The sequence below is a fragment of the Hibiscus syriacus genome, unplaced genomic scaffold (assembly GCF_006381635.1).
Source record: "Hibiscus syriacus cultivar Baekdansim isolate YM2019G1 unplaced genomic scaffold, ASM638163v2 tig00019586_pilon, whole genome shotgun sequence".
Taxonomy (NCBI): Eukaryota; Viridiplantae; Streptophyta; class Magnoliopsida; order Malvales; family Malvaceae; genus Hibiscus; species Hibiscus syriacus.
The window spans coordinates 26105-43875 of record NW_024062472.1 but is presented as its reverse complement, the minus strand read 5'-3'; positions in this window follow the sequence as shown (position 1 = coordinate 43875).

Here is a 17771-nt window from a genome sequence, read left to right as displayed (position 1 = left end):
ATGAGGTTATGATTTATTATATACCATGATAAATAAAAATTTTTCTTTCAATTAGTTGGTACTAACCATTTTATTTTTTATTATTTTCCCATTACAAAGTTATTTTTGCTCTAATTTGTTTATATTGTTTTCTTTTGTTTGCATTGCATGATCATGGCATAACCAAAAGGTGTTAACTGGAAAGATTGTTCATCAAATTGGAAAGAAATCATAAATGGACAAAAAGTTTTATGATCGAACAAAATATGACGCAACCGTGGAATGGCATCATGAGGGAACTCCGAGGATAGAGGAGAGCTAGGCACCCAAAGATCGTATGCCCATTAAAGAGCAAAAGGATATACGAGAAATAAGAGAGCAGATGTCCAAGATGATGGAAAGAATATATGTTTTGACCAAAGGAAAAGAGATTCCGGCACAGATAGAGACAGTCGTCATTCGTATTCACAAGTTATCTGGAGATACCCAGGAAATGGTGACAACTGTAAAAAAAAACTCCCAGAGATGAGAAGAAATCATGTAATCTGAAGTCGTCAAAGTTTAGTCTGCTCCCGACGTCTAAAACTCAGGTTCAATCCAAGATAAAAGGCGGTTATTATTTTGATGCTATCCCTATATCATATAAGGAGTTATATGAAAAGCTACTTGAAGCGCAAGAAGTGGCCCCGTACTACATAAAACCATTCTAATCTCCGTATCCGAATTGGTATGACATTAACTTTTATTGTGAATATCATGCTGGAGCTCAAGGACATACCATCAAAAATTATCTTGCCTTCAAACGTCGAGTACAAAGTCTTCTGGATCATGGAACCTTACAATTTGTGATAATTAATCAACCTAGATTGGTAATTGAAGGTTCTGCTAGATTAATACCAAAAGTCTTCAAAGGTAAGAGTATCAGTAAGGGCACCCAGAAAGAAGAAAATTTGCTGAGGTCTGAGGCTCAAATACGTCATCTAAAGATTGCAAACGATAAATTGAGCACCAAAATGGAAACCATGCATGAATATTTCCAAAAGGTCAGTCAAGCCTTTCAAAATACTGGTCTAGGAAACACCCCAGAAGAGTGGATAACAAGGGTCACCAAACTGAAAAAGAACTGTAACATACATGAAGGACGAGCCAAGAAGTTTTCTCATGATTTACGAGTTGCAGAAAAAAAGACACAATACATCTGTCAGTGAATTAAAAAGATGTCAAGTCAAAAATCAAAGGTTAAATATGGCTATGACCAACATGGAAGCATCATATCAGATCCATCAGCTTGAGATCGATACTGAATTAGAAGTCACTAAGACCAGAAACAAGACGTTGGAGAAATGTTCAGATGAGTATAAAGATCTTGTACAAGAACTTCTTGGATACAAAGGGTCTATTACAAAACGAGCAACGCTTAGAATTGACACAGAATATGAAGGAAAAAGACAATGTCATGAAGGAAGTTGCTGCTCAAGCAAGCAATGTGGCTTATAAGCTAGTGAACTTAGTTGGCTTTGCTATAGAATTAAAGCAGATGGATAACTCCACACCTGAACATGAGTGGAAGTTAATTTGGCTTTTAAGAGAAATAGAGAAATTAGGAGTAAAAGCCATCCCCTATATGTAAAGGTTTTGTTTGATGCACGGAAACTTTTGTGTTCAATGAAATCTGTTCTAAGATGATCACTCTTGAGTAACACCTTTTTGCATACATACATTTTGCATACATTCATCATTCATTTCATAATTTTCTCTATGAATAATTTTATAATTTTTTATTATTAAGATAAAATTCATTAATTAAAATTTGAAAAAAATAATAAAAGATTTTTCAATCGAAGTTATTCTGGCCAAAAGAGAAATACAACATCACTACGGTACTAGACAAGCTACTAAGAGAATTATGGAGGATAAAATACAGTGTATTGAGGAACATCATCATAAAGAACAAGAAGAAATGAGAATGAAGCTGGAAAAAATTGAAGCCAATATTGCAAATTCACAAAACAGTATGATGCAGAAAATAGAGGACATGTTTAAAAGGCAGGCTATCATTGGAAAAATGCCTGAAAATCCTGTATCTTTAGACCAAGAACCCATATATCCTCTAGGTTTTCCACCAGAACCAATTTATCACTCTGGTACTACACCTATACAAATCAATGCTCGTACATCTGCATTTCAAGAAGCCAAACCACAGGAAAATCAACAAGTGGATCCTGCATCTTCAAGCAAAAATCCGCTTATATCAGATGTGAAAATAGGGGATCTTAATACTGAGCATTTAATCCCAGATTTGAATGAGCTGAATGAGAAACAAAAAGTAAATGAAGAATTGACCAGACAGATCAAGAGCTTAGAAGAACGAATGAAATCCGTGGAAATAACTGAATCATTCTATGGGTTTGACGCTAGTGAATTGAGTTTGGTTCCAGACCTAATCCTCCCCATCAAGTTCAAGGCTCCCGAATTTGATAAATATGATGGTACTACATGCCCTTCATCCCACATTACTATGTTTTGTCGCAGAATGGCAGGATATGTGAAAGACGAGAAATTGTTAATTCACTGCTTTCAGGATAGTTTGACAGGACCGGCTTTAAAATGGTATACTCAATTGACCAAAGCCAACATTAGATCCTGGAAAGATTTGGCTAAAGCATTTTTAGAGCAGTACCGCCACGTAACATACATGGTTCCTGATAGATGGACTCTCCAAAACTTGGAGAAAAAGAATAATGAAACATTCAGACAGTATGCCCAGAGATGGCGTGACACGGCAGCCCAAGTTCAACCACCTTTGTCAGAAAAAGAGGCTACAGTAATATTTGTTCATACCTTGAAGGCTCCTTATTTAAATCATTTAATGGGGAATGCAACCAGAAATTTTGCAGATTTAGTCATTTCTGGAGAACTCATTGAAAATGTCTTGAAAAGTGGCAAAATTGAATCAAACGAGGGGTCTAGTTCCAAAAGACCTATGTACCAGAAAAAAGAGAATGAAGTCAACAATGCAAATTCTTACAACAAGGATTCATCGAAAAGTGTTACAATAACCCAGCCAAGGGTTAAGAAAGAGGAAACAAACACTAATCGAGCAGATTCCAGAGGATCTCGAAAGGAAAATGAAAGGTTGTCTTTTACACCTTTACCAGTACCATATGCGGAGATCTATGATTCACTGTTAAAAGCAGATGTCATACGGCCCTATCCTTTAGTTCCCATGCAACCACCATTCCCTCCTTGGTATGATACAAAGGCACACTGTGTTTACCATGAAGGAATTACGGGTCATTCTATTGAAAACTGTTTGGCATTCAAAAGGGTGGTTCAAAATTTGATCAACACTGGGAAGTTGGAATTCAATACACCATCTGCATCAAATCATCCATTGCCAAATCATGGAGATAAAAACGTGAATGCAATTCAGGAAGAGAACAGAAAGAAAGCAAAAACTGACATTTCTGAAATTAAATCTCCGTTTGTTTGGATATTCCAACAACTCTCTTTAGCCGGTATAATTCCACAACAATTCAGGCCAAAGCAGAATGAAGGCAAGAATTATTGTGAATATCATCAGGAGAAAGGGCATAAAATTCAACTATGTCCTGAGTTTAGGGATTTGGTGCAAAAATTGATGAACAACAGAGAAATAGAATTCTTTGAAGAAGAACCAGGGAAAAAAGAAGATGATGTTTGCTCATCAGAGGATTCTAAACCTAGTCAAAGAATAAATGATCCTGTGATCATTAATGTGAAATCATCTACGGTGATTCCTGCACCAATAAAGCCGAAAGTAGTTATCACCACTCCTCTACCATTTCCATACAAAGATACCCGCAGGGTACCTTGGAATTATACTACCAATGTTTCAATGGTAGGAGGATCTGTTTCTCTAGAAAAAATAGAAGAGAAAATACAGAGTTTGGGTACAACATCGAAGTCTGAAGCAGTGAGCGAAGTCGGTTTCTTTACAAGAAGTGGAAGATGTTACTCTCCCGAAACATCCAATGCTTCAGAACAAGTGAAAACAAAAGGAAAAGCCATGGCAATACCTCAGAAGGTATTTGATGATGAATCCTCTCCAGCATACAATGAGCCTGTGACAGAAAAACAAGCTCAAGAATTTTTGAAATTTTTGAAACACAGTGAGTATAGTGTGGTTGAACAACTACACAAACAACAAGCGAGAATTTCTATTCTTGATCTCTTGATGAATTCAGAAGCACATAGAAATGCTTTGATGAAAATCCTCAATCAAACATTTATCCCCGAAGATATATCCCTCAATAAACTTGACAGAATTGTGGGACATATAGCCGCTGACAATTACATAACGTTCACAGATGATGAAATACCGGAAGGCGGAATGGGGTCAGTAAAAGCTTTGAACATCACGACACATTGTCATGGTCATGTGTTGCCAGGAGTATTGATTGACAATGGATCCGCTCTCAACTTGATGCCTCTAGTCACACTTCAAAGAATGCATGTGGATCAATCACACATGAAGAGTTATCAGAATGTGGTACGAGCCTTTGATGGTACTCAAAAAGAGGTTCTCGGGAAAATGGAAATACCGTTGTTAATTGGCCCAGTTGTGTACAATATTGACTTTGTGGTGATGGACATCCACCCTACATATAATTGTCTATTAGGGAGGCCATGGATTCATTCAGCTGGAGTCGTTCCTTCTTCATTACATCAGAAATTGAAATTTGTTGTTGATGGACAACTAATATGCGTAGGTGCTGAAGAAGAAATCATTGCATCTGTAACAAGCAATGTTCCATATATTGACGCCAATGAAGATGCTCTTGAATGCTCTTTCCGAGCTCTTGAATTTGTAAATGCAACCTGCAAAATTCCATATCCCAGATTGTCTGATTGCACAAAAATGACGGTACAACAAACTTTAGGCATCGGAGCTAAAGCTGGGAAAGGTTTAGGAAAGAATCTTCAAGGGATTTCAGTTCCTGTCAGTATATAGATGAAGAAGGATCGTTTTGGGCTTGGATTTAAGCCCAATTTTCAGCAAAAGAACAAAGAGATGAAAAGAAGATGTGAAGACAGAAGGGCAAAATTGAAAGGGGGAGAAATCCTTTGGGAACACATGTCATTCCCACAGTTGAAGACCATATTCAGATCAGGGGGAACAATTAATGTAGAACAGCAGCTTGTTGAAGCCTTTAAAGAAGAAAAGTTGACGAAAGATCAAGACAAAGTCGAAGAAGCTATGAATGGATTATTTATCAACATGATCATGAATGACAACAAGACTGGCAAATACTTGGATAAGATTCGCCCATGTCTTCCTGGAGAAATACTCACCAATTGGACCACTGAAGATCTTCCTATAGTTTTTAATATTAACGCAGAGTAATATTCAGAACTAATCTTTATGTTTAGCTCAAAAATATGAAAAACTTTTTGTTATCTTGTAAAAGAAATTATGTTAAATATAAGAAATTTTCTTTAAATTTTTCATATGGCAATCATTCTTTACATTTTATTACATTTTTACATTTCATAAATTTACTATATTCTTTCGGAAATATGTCCGACTTAAATTTGCAGGTGTCACCGTGTTAATAGCATGTGTATTCCTAAATTTAATCCAGTGATAAATTTAGAGCATCCTATATGTCTGGAAGAAATCAATGGTTGTGAGGATGAACTGGAATGTGATGTTCCTACTGAACTATTAAGATTGGTAGAAAAAGAAGACAAACAAATTCTACCCCACAAAGAAGAGGTTGAGACTGTGAATTTGGGAACAGATGAAGAAATGAAAGAGGTGAAAATTGGTACTACTCTGACAATCCAGATAAAACAAGAATTGATAAATCTCCTTCAAGAGTTCAAGGATATCTTTGCCTGGTCTTATCAAGATATGCCTGGTTTGAGCACAGATATAGTGATACACAAGCTTCCAATCAATCCAAAATATAAACCGGTCCAACAAAAGCTCAGACGAATGAGGCCAGAAATGTTGTTGCAAATCAAAGAAGAAGTGATGAAACAGATCAATGCAGGTTTCCTACAGGAATCTAAATATCCAGAATGGGTAGCCAACATTGTGCCCGTACCAAAGAAGAATGGGAAGGTTCAAATTTGTGTGGATTACAGAGATCTCAACAAAGCTAGTCCAAAAGATAGTTTTCCATTACCCCACATAGACACATTGGTGGACAATACTGCAGGACATGCATGGTTTTCATTTATGGATGGATTTTCATGATATAATCAGATAAAAATGAATCCTGAAGACATGGAAAAAACAACATTTATAACCATGTGGGGCACATTCTGTTATAAAGTGATGCCATTTGGATTGAAAAATGCAGGTGCAACGTATCAAAGAGCCATGGTAACTTTGTTTCATGACATGATGCACAGAGAGATTGAAGTATATGTGGATGACATGATTGCCAAATCCCGAACTGAAGAAGAACATATTAAAAATCTGAGAAAGCTTTTCCAAAGATTGAGGAAGTATCAATTAAAGCTCAACCCCGCAAAATGCACTTTTGGGGTAACTTCCGGGAAACTTTTGGGATTTGTGGTCAGCAAAAAAGGAATCAAGATTGATCCAGATAAAGTAAAAGCAATTCAAGATCTTTCACCACCCAATACAAAAAAAGAAGTTCGAGGCTTTTTGGGGAGATTAAATTATATATCTCGGTTCATTTCTCAATTAACTGACAAATGTGATCCAGTGTTCAAATTACTTCGAAAGAACAATCCTGAAGTCTGGAATGAAGAATGTCAAGAAGCTTTGGATATTATTAAGAAATACTTATCCAATGCCCCAATTTTAGTATCACCAATGCCTGATAGACCATTAATTCTCTACTTGACGGTTTTCGAAAATTCGATGGGATGTGTACTAGGACAACATGATGAATCTGGAAGAAAAGAAAAAGCTATTTATTATCTGAGCAAGAAATTTACTAATTGTGAAGTTCGATATCCCCCAATACAAAAATTATGTTGTGCTTTGGTGTGGACTACTCGAAGACTCAGACAATATATGTTATACCATACTACTTGGTTGATATCAAAACTTGATCCTTTGAAATTCTTAATGGAATCACCAGCTTTGACAGGCAGAATGGCTAGATGGCAGATGTTATTATCTGAGTTTGATATTATATATGTCAACCAAAAAGCGATAAAAGGAAGTGTAATAGCTGATTTTCTGGCCAGTCGTGTATCAAATGATTATCAGCCTTTGAACTTCAATTTTCCCGATGAAGATTTGTTATGCATATCCATGAATGAAGAAGTCAGAACAAATGATGAATTTGCAACTTGGAAGCTTTATTTTGACGGAGCATCTAATGCTTTGGGACGAGGAATCGGGGCAGTGTTAATTTCTCCAGAAAATGTTTATTATCCCTTTACAAGTAGACTGGAGTTCTTTTGCACCAATAATATGGCAGAATATGAAGCTTGTGTCATGGGATTGAAAGCAGCTATAGAAAGAAAAATCAAATGTCTCAAGATATATGGAGATTCATCGTTAGTGGTGTATCAATTGAGAGAAGAATGAGAAACAAAAGATCCCAAATTGTTGGAATACCGAAATTTTACCCTCGAATTAGTGAAAGAATTTGAGAGAGTTACATTCAATTATCTCCCTCGAGAAGAAAATCAAATGGCAGATGCCTTGGCTACATTAGCTGCTATGTTTCAGGCAACTAAGAAAGTTGATATGATGCCAATCAAAATGCAAGTATATGAAATTCCTGCACATTGTTATAGTGTGGAAGAAGAGGTAGATGGTAAACCATGGTATCATGATATTCTGCAATATATCAAAAATCAAAGTTATCCACCAAATGCATCGGAAATTGATAAAAGAACCTTGAGAAGAATGGCTGCTGGATATTTTCTTGATGGAGAGATTATGTATAGAAGAAGCAATGATCAAATGCTATTGAGATGTTTAAATACCAGCGAAGCTCGAAACGTCATTGAAGAAGTACACAGTGGAATATGTGGAACACATGCAAATGGTCTTTCCATGGCCAGAAAAATAATGAGATATGGATACTATTGGGCTACTATGTACACAGATTGCATTGATTATGCAAGGAAATGTCATAAATGCCAGATATATGCAGACAAGATTCATGTACCGCCATCTCCTTTACATGTAATGACAGCACCCTGGCCATTTTCTATGTGGGGAATAGATGTCATTGGTGCAATCACACCAAAAGCATCGAATGGACATTGTTTCATCCTTGTGGCAATTGATTATTTTACCAAATGGGTTGAAGCTGCTTCATATACCAATATTAAGAGGTCCACAGTCTGCAAATTCATAAAGAAAGAGATAGTTTGCCGGTATGGTCTACCAGAAAGGATCATTACAGATAATGCTCTGAACCTGAACAACAAAATGATGACCGAGCTTTGTGCGCAGTTTAAGATCAAACATGCAAACTCAGTGGCATATCGTCCAAACATGAATGGGGCGGTTGAAGCAGCAAATAAGAACATCAAGAGAATCATTACAAAGACCACTGAAACTTACAAAGATTGGCACGAGAAGTTACCTTTTGCTCTATACGCATACCGAACTACTGTTCGAACATCTACTGGGGCAACACCGTTTTCTCTAGTCTACGGAATGGAAGCAGTCTTACCAATTGAAGTTGAGATTCCATCGCTTCGAATATTGAGAGAAACAAAATTGGATGAATCTGAATGGATCCAAGCTAGAGTTGATCAATTGAACCTTGTTGAGGAGAAAAGATTGAAAGCTATTTGCCATGGACAGATGTATTAGAAACGGATGATGAAGTCTCATGACAAAAAAGTACATCCAAGAGAATTCCAAGAGGGTGATCTAGTACTAAAAAAGATTTTGCCTATACATAAAGATTTCCGTGGGAAATGGATGCCTAATTGGGAAGGGCCATACGTTGTGAAAAGGGCCTTTTCCGGAGGAGCGTTGATCTTGGCAGAAATGGATGGAAAAATTCTGAGAAATCCAATAAACTCAGATTCTGTCAAGAAATATTATGCTTGAAGAAAAGAAAGAAAAAGAAAAAAAAGAAAAAAAGAGAGAAAAAGAAAAAGAAAAAGGAGGGTTAAGGTGAAAACCCACAAAGGGCATCTTGTAACCAAAGGGAGGATTTGAGTTGAAAACCTGAAAAGGCGGCTCAAATGCAGGTTGATATTAGGCATCTGGCAATTGAACTCTCTTAAGATTTTGACAGTTTGGAAGAAACTTCACATCTACAAGCATTTCGACAACGTTTGAGATCTTCCAGACAAAAGCTTACATCATTTCTCTAAATTGTGTCAACTTGATTAATTTAGAAATACTTATGCTTATAATTTGTTGAAACATTTGAATTTTTATCATTCTTATGCTTGCCATAACTTTGGATACAATTCTATCTTTTTCAAGTTCAATTTATTTGAGATTCAATTTATTTTTGGAAATTCAATTTATTCTTCTATGAATTAATATAATTTTGAAATAAATTAAAGATTTCTGAATATCACTTTATGATTAATACTTTTAAATACATGGAATACGAAATAAGCAAATCATCATCATCTTAAAGCCATGAACATTAAGATTGTTACACGGGATGCTACCGACAACAAGGTCGAATCCGCCAAATCTACTCATCAATTGCTCCAACCGATTACTATTCAGTTTCTTGCACATCTGTTTTCAAAGATATACTAAGACAGTAGAAGGCGATCTTTGCAGCACTGATTCCAGCAAAAAGAAACAAGACATTGATATCACTGGGAAACATGTCTCTATACAGATCCTTGTATATGGTTTTTAAGGAAACCTAGAAGCATTTCCACCTCATCAGGTTCAAGTGGAGAAACTTTATTCCTTCCAACCCATACTAGATTCCATTTTCAGCCCTCATTAAGAACATAATTCTGAACACTCGAAGTTGGCTCATTGTCATAAGCTTCAAGAGCTTTACAGATCCTTTCTGTCAATTTGGCACTTCTTGTACATGTTTATAAACGGTTCAACTTTGTTCTTGGATCACATGAAAGCCATCATTTCTTTGTCAATGAAAAAACATCAGCACATGGAGGAAGCAGAATAAGAGAAAATCTGTTCTTAATTGGCAGAATTATGAATATAGCCCTTTTCAGTGTAATAGCATGGAAATGCTTCGAATCTACAAATTTTGGCTCTACATCAAATAAGCATAGTGATATCCTAGTCCAAACAATTAATTGAATTTGGAAGATGAATGTGTTCATAGCATCTTCTGGAAGTGTTCTTTGAGTTATCTGATCTGGTTTAGCAGAACCAATCATTGAATTTGGAAGATGAATGTGTTCATAGCATCTTCTGGAAGTGTTCTTTGAGTTATCTGATCTGGTTTGGCAGAACCAATCATTGAATTTGGAAGATGAATGTGTTCATAGCATCTTCTGGAAGTGTTCTTTGAGTTATCTGATCTGGTTTGGCAGAACCAATCATTGAATTTGGAAGATGAATGTGTTCATAACATCTTCTGGAAGTGTTCTTTGAGTTATCTGATCTGGTTTAGCAGAACCAATCATTGAATTTGGAAGATAAATGTGTTCATAGCATCTTCTGGAAGTGTTCTTTGAGTTATCTGATCTGGTTTGGCAGAACCAATCATTGAATTTGGAAGATGAATGTGTTCATAGCATCTTCTGGAAGTGTTCTTTGAGTTATCTGATCTGGTTTGGCAGAACCAATCATTGAATTTGGAAGATGAATGTGTTCATAACATCTTCTGGAAGTGTTCTTTGAGTTATCTGATCTGGTTTAGCAGAACCAATCATTGAATTTGGAAGATGAATGTGTTCATAGTATCTTCTGGAAGTGTTCTTTGAGTTATCTGATCTGGTTTGGCAGAACCAATATTTGAATTCGGAAGATGAATGTGTTCATAGCATCTTCTGGAAGTGTTCTTTGAGTTATCTGATCTGGTTTGGTAGGAACTACAGAACCAATCATTGGAATTAAAAGATGAACTGCATGATCGTCTTCATTAAGAAGTTTCTTTTCAAGCTTCTTTTGCTTATCTCTTTCCCAAAAATCATAGCACAAGTTTCGTCTTTGCTTGTAACTGGGATTATCACATAATGGCTTCCCATCTTTTACCGGAAGAAGTGCGTCAGCATTTTTAGTCATTTGAGCAGCACGTATAAAATTTGCCAATTCTGCAATTGATGAATTTGGACCACACATCTCTACATGGCTATTGAAGCTTCAGCCTTTGAGAATCCCATTTTTGTCAAGTATAACAATTTATTCTCCTCATCAGAATCAGAATTCAAGATTTTTCGGTATTAGAAGAACTATCGATATCTGTGAAATCATCTTGAAAGTTCACTTTATAATCAGATGAGTTGTTATCAGAATCAACATGTTGCCTGAATGCAAGCTTTTCAAGAGCCTATACTATTGAGTTTTATTCTCAAGAGATTTTATGACATTATATCTACATTTGTCAAAAATGATAGATTCTTTGTTTTGAAGAAGAAAGATCTATTGGGTTTTTTTACAATTGAAGAAATACTCAATTCACCAATCTGAAATCAAACAACTTAACATTCATGCATCATATTTAGGCATTTGCAAAAATAGATGCATTTCCATTCATTTTTTATTCTTGTTGAAATTTTAACAGGAATTTCAAAGATTTTAGCAAAGATTCAAATCTATCATTTGATGGATTTACATTTCTAGAGAAGGTTCATAATGAGAAGAACTCATCTGAAGAAGGAAGAAGAAGTTCATAATGAGAAGAATTTGTTTAACCTTTTGTCTGAATTCATCACTTGATGGATTATTTTTTCCAGAGAAAGTTCATAATGAGAAGAACTCATCTGAAGAAGGAAGAAGAAGTTCATAATGAGAAGAATTTGTTCAAACTTTTACTTGAATCCATCACTTGATGGATTATTTTTTCCAGAGAAAGTTCATAATGAGAAGAACTCATCTGAAGAAGGAAGAAGAAGTTCATAATAAGAAGAATTTGTTCCACCTTTTACTTGAATCCATCATTTGATGGATCATCATTTCCAGAGAAAGTTCATAATGAGAAGAACTCATCTGAAGAAGGAAGAGAAAGTTCATAATGAGAAGAATTTGTTCAACCTTTTACTTGAATCCATCATTTGATGGATCATCATTTCCAGAGAAAGTTCATAATGAGAAGAACTCATCTGAAGAAGGAAGAGAAAGTTCATAATGAGAAGAATTTGTTCAACCTTTTACCTGAATTCATTACTTGATGGATCAGCTTTTCCAGAGAAAGTTCATAATGAGAAGAACTCATCTGAAGAAGGAAGAAGAAATTCATAATGAGAAGAATTTGTTCAACCTTTTGCCTGAATTCATCAAATTGATGGATTATCTTTTCCAGAGAAAGTTCATAATGAGAAGAACTCATCTGAAGAAGGAAGAAGAAGTTCATAATAAAAAGAACTTGTTCAATAATTCTATCACAGAAAAAGATAGATTAGCATCAGCATTTCTAGAGAAAGTTCATAATGAGAAGAACTCATCAAAAGCTTATTCAACCTTTTGAATGACTCTATCACAGAAAGAAAGAGGTCAGCATCATCCCCAGCAGAAAGTTCATAATGAGAAGAACTCATCTGAAGAAAAAGAAGAATTTATTCAATATCTCCATTATGATCAAGTGAAGCCAAATGGATAAAAAAATTTATTATCTTTTCATCTTTGCCCTATTCTTGTTAACACAAGAATGAGCAAAGAGGGGCAGCTGAAGATACTAATTTTTTACCCATATTATTATTATTATTATTATTATTATTATTATTATCATTATTATTATTATTAAATATATATTAAATACATATATAAATAATTAATTACAGGCCCAATTACAACTGGACCGGCCCAGTTACAAACAAACTAGAACCGGTCCAGACCAACCAGAAACCCTAAACATTTGGGGGTTTCAGTTAGGGTTTCCTAACCCTAATCCCAGCCGCCTCATCATCACAGCCGTTGGATCTGAGAGATCCAACGGTCCTCAGATATGCCAGAAGAAACCCTAGGGTATCATTACCCTAGGGCCACGCGGCGCCGCCCCAGTTTCCAATCACCGCTGCCGACACTCTTTCGCCGCCTCCGCCGCTGCCACGTCCCAAATGAAGACTCCAGAAGACCAGCTGCCCTCCACACGCCATGGCTAAGGGGTGAGTCACCACTGGTAGTCCGGTGACTCACCAAAACCCCCTCTTCGGACCGATCCGACGGCCACAACGGTGGTGGCTATAAAAGCCACCACCCGAACCTGAAAAAAAGGGGAGACAGAGACAAAAAAAAGAGGAATAGAGAGAAAGATACAGAGAAACAAGAGACAAAACCGAGAAAAAAAATATATACAAAATACTACCAACGATCTCAGCAGCAAAGAAACAGAAAAGAAAGAAAAAGGAAGGAAAGAAACTTACCGAGGAAGCCTTGACCACCGGATCTCGTCGGAACCTTCGAAATACCGAAGGTACTTTTGTAGATTCGCTCCGATTAGGAGCTTTTTAAAGAAAAAGAACACCGGAAACATCCTTAGGACATCCCGATCTATTTAATGGTGTAAAAAAATAATTTTCCGGCTACCGGATGCGGTGGCCGGCGGTGACGGTCACGGCGGCAGACAGTTGCCGTCCGGTGACCGGCTTCCCTCCGATGAGGGAAGCTAGAGAGAAGCCAGAGCTCTCTCTGCTTGAGAGAGAAAGAAAAAAAATGAAATGAAGCTGGCCCTTCGGGCCAGCCGGTTTTGACCTTATATAGGCCTTCCCGAACGACGTCGTTTCGGGAAGGACTATGCGCGTAATTAGATAATAGTTAAACCCCGTCCGCAGTCCTTCTAACTTGTAAACTTTACATTTTACTCACTAAATCGAATTCATAATACTTTTAATTTGATCTCGAAATTTTAATTTTATTTATTTTAGTCCTTTATATTAAAATAATATATTTAGGATAAATAACAGATTTAACCCCTTAATTTTAATAAATAATATTTTAATCCATAGTTTATATTTTTAATTTATTTTATTATAATATCCGAATTTTAGATAATTTTATTTTAGTCACTAAATTATCAAAAAAAAAGAAAATAGCATGTTTAATCCCTGTAATTCTGATTAATTATGAATTAGGTTTTTCAATTTTAATTTCACTATATTTTAGTCATTTATTTTATGTATTTTTTATTGCTTTTAAATATATAGTTAGAATTGTATTTTTTTTACTTATTTATATATTTAAATATTGTATAAATATATAATAAATAAATATTTATTTTAAATAAATTATTTTAATATTTAGTTTTCAATATCAAAGAAAAGGACAGTCTTAAAACAACTGGATGTCCTATTCTGATATTTTAAAATTAAAAATTAAACAATATTATTTAAATTAATATTTATCAATATCAAAGAAAAGAGCTGTCTTAAGGCACCTAGAAGTCCTTTTCCGATATTTATAAATATTTTTTTATAATTTTGAAATAATAGGATTATAAATTAAATATATTTTGAATTTTTTTATTTTTAATAATAGAGACAATTTATAATTAAAAAGTACCAATTTTGGGCGTTGTAGGGGTGCTAATCCTTCCCTAAATGTAACCGACCACGAATCCCTTTTTATTTTTTAAAAGAACGAATTTTTGGTTATAAACGCAGATCAGTTCATTTTTTAATTGATGTTTTCTTAAAACTCTTTTAAAAAATAATTTTTAGGTATTCGACCTACCTAACCCAAAAGGCCGATGGCGACTCCCAAATTATTTTCAAAACCATTTATTTACATCAATTTTCCCGTCAAGAAAATATTTCGTGCCCGGACGAAAACCGGTTACGACAGGGTGTCGCTGGAAGGTGGAAACAAAGGACTCTATATCCCTGTGGAATGACTATTGGCTCCCTCAATATCCTCAAATGTTAGCACCCTTCAGGGCTGATGGAGGTCGCTATGTCTCTGACTTAATTTTACAACCTTTAAGATCCTGGAACACTTCGTTGATTCGTACTTTATTTCCCAGTAATATTGCGCAGGCTGTGCTGGATATCCCTTTTGCTGAAACTCACAAGAAATATATATTGGTTTGGAGCGAAGAGAAATCGGAGATATATTCAGCGAAAAGTGGTTACAAACTTCTTATTCAAAGCCAGGTGAGTAATTCTTATTCGGGTCAGCTATACAAAAACATTTGGAGGCTCACTTGTCCCTCGAAGATCAAAATTCTCCTTTGGAAGTTTAGTATGAACTACATTCCAACAATGTCCAATATGTGCTTAAAGCGGGTGGTTTCAAACCCGACTTGTCCTCGATGCAATCAGCTCTATGAAGACCCGTTACATGTAAGCAGGGAGTGTGTTTTCGCTGATAATGTGTGGAGAAAGCTTGGTGTTCGGGGGTCAGGATAGGTAAATAGCCATACTTTTAATGAATGGATTGAGTGGCTTTTCTCTAATCACAACAGTTACAGACACAATGAATTTGCAATAACAATCTGGGACCTTTGGTTTGCTAGAAACAAACTAGTTTATGAGAATACTAACCAAAGAGTCGATGAGATTCTTATCTTTATCAGGAGTTACTCCAAGGAACTTGAGACTGTTTCCCGGCGCCATCACCATTTGAGGGTGTATGAGAGCTCGGTTTGGGTCCCTCCCACTAATCCTTTCTCAAGGTGAATGTAGATGCGAGTTTTTCTGTTTCATGTAAATCCTCTTGCTCTGGGTTCATGATTCGCAATAGTGCGGGTATGATAATGGCTTATGGCTTTTGTTTGAACATAAACGTCCCTACGGTATTCACAGCGGAGGCACTTACAGTGGTCTAGGGTTTAAAATTTGTTTGTGATCTGGGTTTCCAAGAAATAATTTTAGAGGGTGACTCACGAATGGTGTTTCAAAAATTAATCTCAGAAACGAGTGTCTTTTCAGACATCAGAACGCTTACCTATGACGCTAAAGCACTGGCTGGTCATTTTCGCACTTGCATTTTTCTCTTTACACTAAGGGAAGGCAACGCTGCTGCACATGCAGTGGGTTGTGTTGGCAGGAGAAGCAGTGTGGATACCTTCTGGATCGAGTATGCTTCAAGGGAGGCTAAGGAGGCTGCTGATGAGGATAGACGACGTTTCGATCCCCCTTAGCTTCTAAGATCTTTTCTTACTTTTAGGGCTCATTTTTGCAGAGATTCGCCCGAGACTTTCTTTTTCTGGTCTTTATCGTTCCATCTGGGCTTGATCGAGGAAAAGAAAACGTATGAGCGGTGTTTTCTTTTCTTTTGTTTTGAACTTTTATTTCATGCGTTTTTTATATTTCAATAAAGCTCAAAGGTTATTATTCAAAATATACATATTTACACAGGCTAAATTCACGAGATAATGTTCTCGAATTTTTTTTTTCACGATATGGTGCACATCCTAGATTAATTGCTGGAATGGGGTGAATTACAGTGATCGCCATAGGACGCCATGCAATCCAGGCGACCTTGGAGGTCGCCATGCAATCCAGGCGACCTTGGAGGTCGCCATGCAATCCGGGCGACCTCCAAGGTGGATTGCATGGCACCCTGTGCGTATTTTGCAAAAATCATGGGCCGTGGGAATGCATGGGGGAGGGGATGCATGCTGTGCATGGTCATGCAGATGCATGCTGTGCATGGGACGTGGGAACTGTGCATGGCCATGCACGTCGAACGGTGTAGGTCACGGCGGCGTGGTCGGTAGGTCGCCATGGAGTCTCGGCGACCAAGGTCTGGTCCGTAGCTGTTGCATGCATGCGTTGCATCATAGCTGAGATTCCTGCACCCGTAGCTGTATGTGTTGTTGCGTTATTGCAGCGTTAATTTAGCTGTCAGCCTTTCAATGCTCAATAGTTAGACGACAATGCTAATATTATTTGCTTCAACAATCAAATTTAATGACTCTGTCCAACGCTCAGTTGCTTTATATATATAAAGGATATGGTGTTTAGGGTAGAAGCACAAGCAGAACCGGAAAATATAAACTTTGCCGAGAGAAAGAAAAGGAAGAAGAAGAAAAGAAGATAAAGGCTCAAACATAGTTCGTGAGGTAATTTTTTTATTGTTTAATTTAGTTTAATATATGAAATTATTAGTTTGTTAGTTTCGGGTTTAGGGTAAAATTAAAATCTAGTTAATTAGTTTGTTAGTATAAATTATTAGTTTGTTAGTTTAAGTTATATTATATTAGTTTATTAGTTTAAGTTATATATTATATTATATAAAAAATTAGTTAATTAGTTTCTTAGTTTAAGTTATTAAATATAAAAAATATTTATTAATTTGTATGTGTCTTTAAACGTATATTAGGTTGTTCGTTGAAGTTGAAGTTATATTATAAAAAAATTAATTAGTGCTTAATTAGTTTGTTATTTTAACTAAGTTATATTATAATAAAGAAATAGTTTATTAGTTTAAGGTATATTATAATATATTAGATTATATAAAATTAATTTGTGGGAGCTATTGTTGTTTAAATAAATATTTTGTTTACACATACATGACATTATTTCACAATATTTGCCCACGTACAGATTGATTCGAAGAAAGAAACAAGGCAGGAAAAAAAGTAAAGGAAGAAGGCATAAAGACGTGAGTAATTTATTATTTTTTGTTGTCCATTTTTTGTTGTTGTGTATGTGTAAATTAGTTAGTTAGTAAGTTTATATTAGATTATATAAACTAATTTGTGGGAGATAATTTCCGTTTTAAAAAATATTGTGTTTAAAAATATTTA